The 11649-nt window shown below is 30.7% G+C and overlaps 1 protein-coding gene across 5 annotated transcripts in view; it reads left to right on the forward strand.

Annotated features, from left to right (window-relative positions):
• The window catches only part of LOC108756749 (cubilin), a 77340-nt gene that overhangs the window by 53992 nt on the left and 11699 nt on the right, over nt 1-11649 (forward strand). For 2 of the 5 annotated variants that reach the window (XR_001939859.1, XR_001939860.1), the window contains exon 17: nt 7629-7775. The exons of the other annotated variants lie outside the window; for them this stretch is intronic. The gene's annotated coding sequence lies outside the window, so the exon portion shown is untranslated. The remainder of the gene's footprint in view (nt 1-7628; nt 7776-11649) is intronic. 5 annotated transcript variants of the gene reach the window in all.

Here is an 11649-nt window from a genome sequence, read left to right on the forward strand (position 1 = left end):
AAATCGTTGCCAAATTGACATTAAATTCTAATGGAATTAAGTGCCAAAACCAGAGCCTACTGTGTCTACAATAGGATGCAATGTAAACCATATCTGAAGAACATATTCTGAAATCAAATTGAAACCAATATTAAAGTAGATTTGGTAATAGCAATATGATGACAGATCTACACCAAATGCAGACTAAAATCTGTAATCAAATGTGTTGACAGAATAGCATCAAATACAGTCCAGATCTGTAGCCAGATACACCAACAGAATGATGCCAAATACAAACAATTTAGTTTATTGCTGAAATATTATCGTGTGTATTTTAGAATATGATGTTAATCAATAATTATTGATTCATTCTAAAAATATATACGACAAAGTTATAAAATAATCAAAACAACATTTGGAGGCTCCATTCGAAAGAGTTTGGGAATTTCCAAGGGAGTTGCCAACTTGATTTGGATACGTCTTCTTATACTGGGCGTAGGACCTAGGACTGGGCGTTTTCTTTTTACGAGAAGCGAGTCCATCTCGTGGCATACTTAATTTTTGTCGACAATTTGCCGTAAAATTAGATCAGCAAGGTTTTTGTCAGCTTTTGTCATCAACTTACTGTTAAATTATCTGTGAGTTGCTTGGCTCTTGTCGATAATTTGTTGTCTCATATCAGTAAATTTTGTTTCTTGTTACTTGTCATCAATTTGCTGACAGTTTTGAGTACAAGAAAATTTGGATAAAATTTGGCGTTTTTTGTTTTCAAAATTTGTAGCAAGATTTTAGAAGATTTTTTCGGAATTTGGCTATCTAGGAGCGTATTTGGTGGAAGTTTAGTAACAATACTAGCAATAACAAAGTATATTTCTATTTGCATCAAATTGGTAAACATAATCTGTTGTCAACATTTGTGATTGCAGAGAAGGTTATAGGGATATATATAACGATAAGAATATTTTGAAATATCAAAAAATATATATTGAATTATGTAAGTTAAGACAACTATTAAAAAATGTATATTAAATTCGTATCTCGTATACTACGCGGATAGAGCCACATCTATAAAGAACGATGTTGAAAATTATATTAATAAAACAATAGGAAGTTATTTGTTATTACGCGCCATTTATTCTAGAATTATCTCTAAAGAAAATATCAAATAAAGTAACCGGACCCTATATGCCCTAAATTTTGCTATTAAGTTTGCGATGTTTTCATTTTTTTAATCTGATTTTTTACTAAATTTAAAATTAAAAATTAGTGGTTTATATTCAAAAGAAAGAACATTTCTGAATGTTAATAAAAAATATTAAAGTTTCAAGTATTTATATGTATAGATGCAAAGATTTTAAAAAAGTAGCATCCGCGCGTACTAGATACGTATCTAAATGTTGTACCTAATATGATTTAAGGTAGTACTAGTATAAAATGATTTTCTTACGAATGTACCAAAATTTGACATAGAAGTAAGTGCTCTCTATGTTTGTGTGCAATTAGAAACATATTGACCATCTAGCTTTTGAGATAATTGCAATAAAAATTTGCAGTTTTAACATGTAAAGCATCTCAAGTTAACGTCAGATTTTTAATTATAGCCATACCATTCTTAGGATTATTACAAAAAAACGAATACGCGATAAAAGAACATAAAACGAATATTGTAAAAAAAGGTCATAATTTTTTACCGTTTAATTAGAAAAATAAAGCTGCAAAAAGAACGCAATAGAAGGTTCTTGCAATACCGTTTATCCAGTTACGGTAAACACTAAAAGGTCAAGTTATTTTCTTCTTAACAACTAATAAAAAAAAGGATAACGTGATTTTAGCGTTCACCATATTTGGATTCACGTTATTGTAAAAATTCCATAATGTTTTGATTTTCTTTGGCATATGATGGTGACTGAAGGGAGTGGTGGAAAGTAGAGGGGACGACCAGTGAGCATCTGGCAGCATCGATGTTAGGATAATATTACATGCGTCCGTTTTTTGTCGTACAACACTTTTTCGAGTCTGTCGATTGATTAAAGGACAAAGAGATCCGAGAGTTTCTCTGTCGTGCAGTCAATTGACACACTTGAAAAATTCATCGTACAACAAAAAACGGACGCATGTAATATTGGCCTCAATCTGTGTTTATCTATATTCATTTTCTTGCCGCGTGTGCATATGCCTTGGAAAGACACAATCGAAAGTTTTTTTTCTCCGGCGGGAGTGAAGATGCCTTTTCATGCCGACGCTTGACGTTCGACGCTCATTTTCGGCGTTAAAATAAGTCACGTGATCGAAATTGATGAATATCAAGCGTCAAATATCAATTTTGATCACGTGACCTGTTTTGACGTTGAAAATGAGTGTCGAGCGTCAACATAAAAAGCCACATTAAAATACACAGACTCTATTATAACACTAGATTGTTAACTCCCCACTTTTCCTGTTATCAGATAATGGCTGCGTTTCCATTTCACTTTAGTGCAGTATCCAGTAGCCACCATTTTACTGGATACTGTACTGGGGATCGATTCTGTATCTTGAAATGAAATGAAAATTACAAAAGTGAGCGAATTACTAAAATACTAATAAATATGATGGTCAACATCTAGTAAATTTGTTCACTTTTGTAATTTTCACCTTGTTTGAAGATACAGAATCGATCCCCTGGAAAAGCGTTCCCAGATGATTAGATAGTGACGTTATACATTTCAGTCTCGCACGAGTATTTGCTCATAATCTAAAATTGTTCTGATAAACGAGGTATGATGTCATTAGCTAGTATCCAATCATTTGGGAACGCTTCTCCAGTACAATATCCAGCAAAATGACGGCTACTAAATACTGCACTGAAACGAAATGCAGAATGCAGCCATACTTTCATATACTCAAAGAGATTATATATACACGCAGGATGAACGAAATTAGGCTTATTCAAGCGTTTTTGCGTGAAATGAAAGAATCTGAAATAAATAGGCTGGTGCACGTGGTTCGTGAAAATTAAAAATTTGATCGCCATGACATTTCCTTATACATATACTTAAGAATCACAAAGAGGCTAGTCATATATGATCTGTTGGCATCTCTTTTCTATACGGTTTTCTATTTGCGTATTTACTGCGTGGGCAACACTTTTAGATAAAGAAAAGTGGGGAGTTAGCGCAGTCTAGTGTTATAATAGAAATTTGTAGTGAGGTATCGCCCCCCCTCCCCCTCCTCTCCCCCAAGCGCCGCAACGAGATTAAACTTTTGGACGATATTATCGCGCTAGTACTATCTTAAGTATATGTTTCTCTTTTTTTCGTAAAGAAATGTTAGGAAGATGGAAAATAAAATAAGCCAATGTTACTTTTATGACATTAGTATATTACGAGTAATATTTTGATTTGTTCATTGACATATAAGAATATATAAATGAATTATTTTTCAATAAATTCATCTACTTACTTCCCACACAACACATGGGCGTCCAATAGCCATTCGAAGGATGTCCTAGAATTTTCCGGGCGTCCATTTCATATCTATGTCTCATTAATATTTGAAAAGCGGCCAATGATTGCCCATTTGACGTCTATTGAGCGCTCATTTTGAAGATATACAAAAATGATTCATATTTAGAATTAAAGAATATTTTTAACTGAAATTGTTCTGTTACAAAATATTTATAAGTGTATGGTGATCTTAACTGAAATTAGATATTTTAATTAATTTTGAAAAATTAAACGCCTATAACGATTAAAGCTGGATCTAATGCTTAAAACAATTCAATGTGAATTATATATATAATATCCTCTATATAAGTTTGGAAACACCCTACGTTTTACAGGAAAACCATTACATGACAGCGATCTATACATGATTTCAGTTTAAATACGTCGTAAGACGTCTAAATGAGGAACATTTTTATCTAGAACACCTTTTTATGCTTATACATGCCGAAAATATGTCGGTCAATCATTTCACAGTATCAATTTACAACCAACATTAAAATTCGATGAAATATTCGCAAAAAATTAAAGAAGCATTTTGAAGCTCGAAGTTTGTACTTTAACAAGTTTTTGATCGGTTCTGATCGTTTTTAAATTTTATTTTACAGAATCGAGGAGACAATTTTTGTGATAATATTTTATCAAATTTCATTGATTAATAATGCATTGATTTAACAATGCAGGTTTAGCTTCAATATTGTGTAATTCAATAATTAAAAGATAATTTATTAAAGTGCAACAGTAACTTTTTTGTTCCTCTCAACTATATTTTTTCAGCGTCAATGGTACGTTACCATTGACAAACCAGTCACTATTAATGATAATTAATAATGACTGGTATAATTTAATAATAGTTATTATTCATCAATCAACAGTTATGATTGAAAATAATAATAATAATTCCAATTGACTCCTAAACATATTTTTTCCTAAAAATGACAAAAGAGATAGTTCTTATTCATAATATTTTCATACATTTTGTTAAACATTTGGTTTTCACTTGTAAGGTATGTAGAATGTATAGAAAATTCTACATTTAACTTTTATCGATAATATATTGAGTCTTCTGAAAAATACGAATCAAAAACATGATTTGGTGGAATTTTAAATGTTTTTCATCAGCTTTTTTTAAGAGATTTTCGCGTTTGATGAAATATAAGACAATATAATGTAATACAAATGTTAATAATATCAATAATATAATATCTAGAAAAAATTTCATTCTTTTACCATACTATTTTGAAAATATTTAATTCTAAATTTATAGAATTTTATATTACAAGTTGGAAACATAATCTTATTCTGTAGTTATTCTCTCTTAAATTAAGACACTTGCGTATAAGACAGCAATTTAAAAATCGTATAATTATAAAGTGAACACTTAAGTTTGTTCCCGTAAAGTTTCATTTAAATTAACTGTACAATTTACAAGAAATTTATATTTTTTAATGAAAAAAGCTAGAATATATTAAATGGACGATGCGTATACATCAAATCTTACAACTTTTATTTTGTCATTTTGAAAATATTTAGTAACATATAAAATTAACAATAATTATGTATAATGGCATAAGATATTGTTAATAATCTTTTTCTTCCATTATTTTTATTGTTTTATGTATTATGAATTATGTATTATGAATAAACTATCTATTGACTAGGAAGTAGCGCGAGAACCTCTTTAAGCAAGGTTTACATTAAAGTTATTAATATAACATTTGGTAAAATTTGGCTAATCTCGTATTGTAAACGCTCATTGCGTCCCATCTAAAGGACGCCTATTACATGTCCATTTCAGACCAAGATAATTGGGGCATACTAGTATAACGGACATCCTTTGGGCATTCCATCATGGACATAATCAAGACATGAAGTGGATACCAAATGGCGTCCATTTTTCGGACGGGATGTTCATGTGTTGAATCTATTTATCTACTCATTTTCACGATGTTTAGCAAGTGAATTAGAACCCTTGATCTTAAATAATAAGAGTGCAAAAAAATATTATAATCAATATGTGTGATTGCATTAGTGGCTTAGGTTGGCTATATTGGTTCTATTTTGTAAAGAGTCTTCTTTTAATATTATAAACGAAATCTTGTGATAAAGATATAAATTAAAGCCCGTATTCAGAACGCGCTTTTATCTTTAAAATTCTATAGTAAGCGTAACGTAAATTATAGCATATTGGTTCGCTAACACCGTTGTAAGCGCGTTTTGAACACGGGCCTAAATATAAACCATATTCATAGTTAGTTCTTATGTTCAAGATCGTCTTAAGTTCTGTCTTGAGGTCTCACTAACCAATCAGAGGGTGGTATTCATAGTTTGTTCTTATTTCAAGATTGTCTTTAAGTAATGTCTTAAGATGTTAATACGGCCCTCTGATTGGTTTATAACTTCTTAAGGGTTAAAAATTGTCGTAACACTTACTTAGACTTAAATTATAGACGCAGAAACTTTCACGTATGACGTACAACTTATTGCCGTGTCTCCAAGAGACGGCAATAAATCGTATATCAAATGCCAAAGCCTGTGCGTTACTTACGTCTACGATTTAAATTTCTAAGTAAGTGTTACGACACACAATTCTTATGCTCAGACTCTAAGACTGTACTTAAACCAACCTCAAATGTAAGAACTATGAATACCGGCCAGAGAGCCGTATTAGTGTCTTAAGACATAGTGTTGTAAAGTTTGAATGTAGAGTTACAATAACGTGAAATACTGAAATTAATGACTATCTTTTGGTAGCTATAGGAATTACTTAAGGGGTTACACCACCCTGAAATTTTCAAAAAATGGTTTTTTTTTTGTTTTGCATTATTTTGAAGCCTGAAATGTCAGGAACATTTTAAGATTAGACCGGTAAAAATATTTCAAATATAGAGAAAGTTATGCGCGTTACAGTGGCAGCGTGACCGAGCGGATTTCGGACAGAGGGTCGCAGGTAGTCATTGACGCTTCTTTCGGTTATCGAATTATAAACTTTGTGTCAGTTTTTTCAATTATTAGTGAAGCAGTGAAGTGTAAGAAGTCGTGTATGGCCCTGAAATTGCGGACTAAAAAGGTAAAGCAAAAAAAAAATCGATTTTTAAGGTTTTAAACAATTTTATTTTATTTTCCGTTTTACTCGAAACTATGTTTTACGAATCGGTGTACACCGTATCTCGCTCAATTTTTGTCCGATTGACTTGAAATTTTAACTGCAACTTCTTAAATAGATTTTCCGTGGAAGTACACACGATTTTTATGATTGATAAATTATTACGTTTGCAGTTAACAATTTAAGGTCGATTTTTTTGCTAAAAAATGAAAAAAAAATTTAAACTCATACAAATTTGTGAATTTTTAAACAAAATTAAAAATCCTCGGTACTTCTATGGAAAAACTATTGTAAATTAAGAAAAAAATTTTTTTTTTGTTCCACATGGCACACCAGGACTGCAACGGTGCACACCGTTTTTCTCCTACAAAAAAATTTTTTTTTGTTTTTTATACTGCCACGACGCCATTTTGTTATACATATATAAATAAAAAATATTTTTGAGAACTTTAATATATGTGTAATAAAGCCCTAAATTTTTGTTTTGATCCACCACCTAGAATTCAAGAAAAAAATTCACGAAAAAGCTTATTTTTTTCGATGCGCTTGGGTAGTGTAACCCCTTAATACTTAAAACCTCTGAAATATTACATTACAATCATGATATTCAGCATTTACTTTATTGGCGATAACAGAATGAATAGATTTAGAAATAAACTGATACAATGCTCGGACAACCTGTACGAGCTACTATTAATATTTGTTGAATTAATCGTGTAATTACCTACAAATAAGGCGTTTTAAGTATACGCCATATTGGGTCCAGTTATCTTACTTGATAAAAAAAGAACAATTATGCGATTTATAATTTTTGAATCTACTTAATACTTATTGGTATATCTATAGCATATATAAGCAACAAAATAGTTTTAATCGTGATTTTCACACGCTTCTGAATACGAGATACGCCGGGGTGATAAACGGTTTAATATTAAAGTATAGCATTTCGAGGCTAATAAGAGAACATAATTTTTCCTAGGTAAGTAGTAGTAAACGTAGATGTATGTACAAAATGAGAGAATGGTAGAATTGCGTGGGTGAATGATTGTATGATGTCGCAGGTGCAGCATCAGCTCCATTGTCACCAACACTGACTGGGGTCTCTACTGCCATGCTTCCTCTCTCTCTGTGCTTTGTATTCGTGGCCATCTGAGCCCCCTTCATGAAGCTTCCAGACGATCCGGCATGTTATGATCTCCCTTTATCACGTGAGTTCACTCACAGTATTGCACAATCATATATCATAAAGCGCTACCTAAAATGAATACTACATATATACACTCTGCTTAAAAAAATAATGATACTTTTTTAAAATAGCAAAAACTTTTTGTTGAATATATATATACAAACACTAACATTAATGCATGTATATATATGTATATAAGTTCCATATTATCATGACATTTGAATCATTCCCTTATGAAAAAATATGATTTGGAACCAGTACCATAAATTATAGTTGACCAAGTAAGTTACTATTGATTAATAGTATAATATTGTTATATAATAATATTAATATATTTGTCAACTGTAATTTAGCGAATAGTAATTATTGGCGTGTAATAAAAAAGGGTTTCCCCCTGAATTCGAAAATTAATTTTATGATACTCACAACTGATCACCCATCCAAAGCTATATCTCAACTAATGTTGCTTGACTTTTGCGCGGAAATCGTCATTTTGATGATCCACAAACACTAACATTAATGCATGTATAGCTGGGACATATCTGGTTTAATATTGTCAAAAGGAACACATAAGGATAAAATATTTAATCCATAAGTGAATTTAAAAATTCATAGATTTTACTAACTAAATATTGTAATAACTATTTTTGGTATTGACATTAAATGTTGTATGATATTGACATTCAGTCATAATTGATAAATAGTAACTATTGGACTATGATTAGTATCTAATAATTGAGTTCTCTGTGGTTATCATTAAGTTAAATAATGATAATCATTACTATTGAGTCGCAATAGTATTAATGTTTCCAACCGTATGATTTTTAAATTGTACCATGCATAAAGCGTATGATTGAGAGTACTAATGGTTACTATTGCAACTTAATAGCAACAATTGATGAAAAAATATAACTATTATTTATGAATAGTAATTATTTATGAATAGTAATCATTAGTCTTTCCAATCGTTACTATTCATAATTCAAAGAAGGTTTGACAGTTGCAATAGTATATAACTATTAATCCTTCCAATTCTATTCTTTAAGCGTCAATGGTTACCATTGAGAAACCAGTCATTATTATTAATGGCTCAATAGTTACTATTCGTCAATTAACAGTTATGACTGAAAGTCAATACTGACTTTACAATTGGTTCCCAATCATATTTTTTTGTAAAGGTTATGTGCTAAGATATATTAATATGTAACGTTATTAAAACGTATCGATTGATGCAAATAATGTAATTCCGAGTTTACGAGTATAAATAATTTCATTCACCGATAATGCGCCCGATGAATACAAAAATTTGTAATTGAGTTACAAATTGTATTTATTCAAAATTTTTACGTTAAAAAAATGTAATCATATATTCATTCAAAATTTTGGATTTTCAAAGATATTTATTCATAAAAGAACTATGATTATTTAACGAGTATTTGTATATTCACTTAAGTACCTATTCAAACAAAATATAAACTGAAAAAGAAAGCTCGGATGGAGTTTTGAAAGGGTGAATCCCCCGATTTTCTTGTCGATTGGTACTACTATATTTTGGTATGCTGATTAGGAATATAATAATGAAAATTACCGATAAGGTCATTTTGATGATCATTTGCTGCGCAATCTGGCTAAGCGTCCCTACTCAGTATGCTTATTAGTACGTGCTGAAAGATGGATAGGACGTACAATTTTTTTTACGACTTTTCACGCGAAGTAACTCACATCTCACTTCCCCCTCTGCTTAGGAGCGCACGACTTCCACGAGAAGCACCGACTTCCACGAGAAGCACCGACTTCTCACCTCCCTCTCTACTTAGAGGCGTACGACTTCTATGCTGAGCGATTCCCCTATCTCTCCTCTTCTTTAAGGACGCACGAAACGCGCGAAAAATATGAAAAAAATCGGTTTTTAAATATTTGATCTTGAAAATGATCTTATTGGTAATTATCATGTTCATAATCAGAGCATCAAAATGTAGTAATATGTCAAGCGACAAGAAAATCGAGAAGTTTTTGGAAGCTCCTATCCGAAAGCTCCAATAAGCAATCGTTATCCTTTAACTATTGTATAATTAGCACTTTGATAATTTTAAGTAAAAAATGAATTCTAATTATTTTTGTCGTTGTAATATTTAGATTTGATGAGGAAGACTTAGAAATCTAAATATTCTAAAATGTATTTTAGAAAGCAATATATTTTTTATTTATAAGTACACTATTTGGTACAACGTATAATTTTACATAAGTCTTCATTGGAGATAACATAATTTTATATAATAAATTTTTATTTGAGATGATATTTTTATTCTCAATTTATTTAATTATATTAGACGCAAGCCGCGTCACTAGTCTGCCATCTAGCATCACTGATGGAAGATTCCTCTGCCGGTTTTATTGTTTTTACAGATTTCTGTTTCCTTGCGGGCTTGCAAGTTATGTACAGACAATACAGAGTAGAAGTAAATGTGAAAACAAAAATATTCATAATTGTACTAAAAAAATATTCATTTAATTGAAATGAAAAAGTATTTATTCGTTTCTTAATGAATAAAAAAGAAATGTATTTGAATGGATATTTTCATTCATTTTTTATTCATTTATTCGAATATTAGGTGTATCATCCATTTCTATCCAATAACGCAACATCCCAAGACGAGACAGGGTCTACCTTTCATGAGATTTTCGTAACAATGGATTATTTATCGGAATTAGGTTGTTAGCCTAATATCCAGCCTAGAGGATTCCATACATATATTCACTGATATATGTATATGGGACCTACAGTTTAATGCTGAATCCGAACGTCGCTGATGATCAAAGATTTCTTAATCACCAGATGGAATCATTTTTGGCTCCTTAACGCGAAAAATTATGTATGTGGGCGCAGGTGGGATTGAACCTGGATCTACAGATCACGAGTCAATCGCACCGAGCGGCAAGTCACTCAACGCCTCAGGTGTATTCATCGGGCACACTAATTATCGACGAAAGAAAGTCATCATTGAAGACAAAAGACTGTAACCAGCACCCTCAATAATCATTTTAAAATAAGATAAAGTTATTTGAGATACACTGTTAATCGTGTAAATCTCTATATCACTGTAAAAGAGATTTTGAATAAAGATTTTATTTTGAATAAAAATTTGATCCAAAAAATTGTTTTCGATCTTAAAAAGTGTCGTTATTTTTAAAGCAGCAAATGTAATGTCACTCTGATCCATATGCAACAGTTAGCATATTAATGTTATGCATTAAATGAAAAAAAAAGCGTGTTACAATGATACACAATTATTATTTAACAATTTACATATTAAAGTTAAGATAATTTTTATTAAATCTTTTTTATGATTTATATATTGTAATAATTCTATTGCTAAGGGATAAGAGTTAAGAATACTAGTTGTGATTTCTAGTGAGTCTCAACGTATCTTATATATGAGATCAATACGTCTTAATTATTAACTTAAGAGTTAAAATGTATTATTTTATATTTTGTTTATCAGAACATAAATAATTACACCGGACACAAGTTAAAAAGCATGCTAAAAAGGAATGTTGTTTAATATATACATTTCACTGATCATCTGAGTGCATGTAATTCTCAACTTCTATTCCTGAAACTTACACGACGTATTTTTTCTAAACTGTATTACCTATCTATTCTTGTAGATAGATTTCGATGTTTTCTTGACTTAATAAAACATAAATTAATCAATGACTATATATACATACTACTGTGATCAAAAAGTAAGGTGAATTTTTAATTTAAACTTCCCGCGCTAATCGATTCGAGCAAACTTTTTTATTTTTATGTTGGTACTACTGTTAGTGACATCTGTGGCAAATTTCATGTCAATGTCATCATTAGTCATATAGTTACGCTTGTGTTTTCTAAA

This window comes from Trachymyrmex septentrionalis, unplaced genomic scaffold (assembly GCF_001594115.1).
Source record: "Trachymyrmex septentrionalis isolate Tsep2-gDNA-1 unplaced genomic scaffold, Tsep1.0 scaffold13, whole genome shotgun sequence".
Classification (NCBI taxonomy): Eukaryota; Metazoa; Arthropoda; class Insecta; order Hymenoptera; family Formicidae; genus Trachymyrmex; species Trachymyrmex septentrionalis.